The following is a 3,410-nucleotide window of genomic DNA, read 5'->3' on the forward strand; positions in this document are numbered from 1 at the left end:
TTGTTATCGAATCGACTTAAAGCCAGATCGTCACTATGGCCGCTTTTCTCTCTGAAATGGTTGCGTTTATCGTCTGCAAAGCTATGTCACGTGCTGCGGTATGCGGAGACACTAAAAGCACCATAGTAGAACACAGAAGAAGCTTCTAAGTTGAAGCAATAAAAAGTAACAAGTAGTACAATTCAAGTATTAGTTGTCGATTATTCACTTTTTAGCCGGCTTTATTGGCTTGGACATGACCTAGTACCTAAAGATTTGGCATGAAAAGAGGACTTAGAGCCGCGTTGCACGGGAGAATGCGAAAAGTGTTCATATGTACTAAAAACCTGAGAAATCCGTCCGTTTTCGTCATTTGTTATCGAATCGACTTAAAGCAATTTCGTCACATTGGCCGCTTTTCTCTCTGAGACGGTTACATTTATCGTCTGCAAAGCTATGTCGCGTGCTGCGGTATGCGGAGACACTAAAAGCACCATAGTAGAACACAGAAGAAGCTTCTAAGTTGAAGCAATAGCCAGTAAGAAGTAGTACAATTCAAGTTTTGGTTATCGATTATTGATTTTTAGCCGGCTTTGGTGCCTTGGACATGAGGTCGAACCTTAAGATTTTGCTTGAAAGAAGGACTAGCAGCTGCGTTGCACGGGAGTATGTGAAAAGGGTTCATATGTAGTAAAAACCTGATAAATCCGTCCGTTTTCGTCATTTGTTATCGAATCGACTTAAAGCCAGATCGTCACTATGGCCGCTTCTCTCTCTGAAATGGTTACGTTTATCGTCTGCAAAGCTATGTCACGTGCTGCGGTATGCGGAGACACTAAAAGCACCATAGTAGAACACAGAAGAAGCTTCTAAGTTGAAGCAATAACCAGTACGAAGTAGTACAATTCAAGTTTTAGGCGTCGATTATTCACTTTTTAGCCGGCTTTATTGGCTTGGACATGACCTAGTACCTAAAGATTTTGCATGAAAGGAGGACTTGCAGCCGCGTTGCACGGGAGAATGTGAAAAGTGTTCATATGTACTAAAAACCTGAGAAATCCGTCCGTTTTCGTCATTTGTTATCGAATCGACTTAAAGCCAGATCGTCACATTGGCCGCTTTTCTCTCTGAGACGGTTACATTTATCGTCTGCAAAGCTATGTTGCGTGCTGCGGTATGCGGAGACACTAAAAGCACCATAGTAGAACACAGAAGAAGCTTCTAAGTTGAAGTAATAGCCAGTAAGAATTAGTACAATTCAAGTTTTAGGCGTCGATTATTCACTTTTTAGCCAGTTTGGTTGCTTGGACATGACCTAGGACCTTAATATTTTGCATGAAAGGAGGACTAACAGCCGCGGTGCACGGGAGAATGTGAAAAGTGTTCATATGTACTAAAAACCTGAGAAATCCGTCCGTTTTCGTCATTTGTTATCGAATCGACTTAAAGCCAGATCGTCACTATTGCCGCTTTCCTCTCTGAAACGGTTACGTTTATCGTCTGCAAAGCTATGTCACGTGCTGCGGTATGCGGAGACACTAAAAGCACCATAGTAGAACACAGAAGAAGCTTCTAAGTTGAAGCAATAAAAAGTAACAAGTAGTACAATTCAAGTATTAGTTGTCGATTATTTACTTTTTAGCCGGCTTTATTGGCTTGGACATGACCCAGTACCCTAAGATTTTGCATGAAAGGAGGACTAGCAGCCGCGTTGCACGGTAGAATGTGAAAAGAGTTCATATGTACTAAAAACCTGAGAAATCCGTCCGTTTTCGTCATTTGTTATCGAATCGACTTAAAGCCAGATCGTCACATTTTCCGCTTTTCTCTCTGAGACGGTTACATTTATCGTCTGCAAAGCTATGTCGCGTGCTGCGGTATGCGGAGACACTAAAAGCACCATAGTAGAACACAGAAGAAGCTTCTAAGTTGAAGTAATAGCCAGTAAGAATTAGTACAATTCAAGTTTTAGGCGTCGATTATTCACTTTTTAACCAGTTTGGTGGCTTGGACATGACCTAGGACCTTAATATTTTGCATGAATGGAGGACTAGTAGAAGCGTTGCACGGGAGAATGTGAGAGGTGTTCATATGTAGTAAAAACCTGAGAAATCCGTCCGTTTTCGTCATTTGTTATCGAATCGACTTAAAGCCAGATCGTCACATTGGCCGCTTTTCTCTCTGAGACGGTTACATTTATCGTCTGCAACGCTATGTCGCGTGTGCGGTATGCGGAGACACTAAAAGCACCATAGTAGAACACAGAAGAAGCTTCTATGTTGAAGTAATAGCCAGTAAGAAGTAGTACAATTCAAGTTTTAGGCGTCGATTATTCACTTTTTAGCCGTCTTTGGTGGCTTGGACATGACCTAGGACCTTAAGATTTTGCATGAAAGGAGGACTAGCAGCCGCGTTGCACGGGTGAATGTGAAAAGTGTTCATATGTACTAAAAACCTGAGAAATCCGTCCGTTTTCGTCATTTGTTATCGAATCGACTTAAAGCCAGATCGTCACATTGGCCGCTTTTCTCTCTGAGACGGTTACATTTATCGTCTTCAAAGCTATGTCGCGTGCTGCGGTATGCGGAGACACTAAAAGCACCATAGTAGAACACAGAAGAAGCTTCTAAGTTGAAGCAATAGGCAGTAAGAAGTAGTACAATTCAAGTTTTGGCTATCGATTATTCACATTTTAGCCGGCTTTGGTGGCTTGGACATGACCTAGGACCTTAATATTTTGCATGAAAGGAGGACTAGCAGCCGCGGTGCACGGGAGAATGTGAAAAGTGTTCATATGTAGTAAAAACCTGAGAAATCCGTTCGCTTTCGTCATTTGTTATCGAATCGACTTAAAGCCAGATCGTCACTATGGACGATTTTCTCTCTGAAACGGTTACGTTTATCGTCTGCAAAGCTATGTCACGTGCTGCGGTATGCGGAGACACTAAAATCACCATAGTAGAACACACAAGAAGCTTCTAAGTTGAAGCAATAACCAGTACGAAGTAGTACAAATCAAGTTTTAGTTGCCGATTAATCACTTTTTAGCCGGCTTTATTGGCTTGGACATGACCTAGTACCTTAAGATTTTGCTTGAAAGGAGGACTAGCAGCCGCGTTGCACGGGAGAATGTGAAAAGGGTTCATATGTAGTAAAAACCTGAGAAATCCGTCCGTTTTCGTCATTCGTTATCGAATCGACTTAAAGCCAGATCGTCACATTGGATGCTTTTCTCTCTGAAACGGTTACGTTTATCGTCTGCAAAGCTATGTCACGTGCTGCGGTATGCGGAGACACTAAAAGCACCATAGTAGAACACAGAAAAAGCTTCTAAGTTGAAGCAATGGTCAGTAAGAAGTAGTACAATTCAAGTTTTGGCTATCGATTATTGATTTTTTGCCGGCTTTGGTGCCTTGGACATGAGGTGAAAC

Source organism: Schistocerca gregaria, unplaced genomic scaffold (assembly GCF_023897955.1).
Source record: "Schistocerca gregaria isolate iqSchGreg1 unplaced genomic scaffold, iqSchGreg1.2 ptg000265l, whole genome shotgun sequence".
Classification (NCBI taxonomy): domain Eukaryota; kingdom Metazoa; phylum Arthropoda; class Insecta; order Orthoptera; family Acrididae; genus Schistocerca; species Schistocerca gregaria.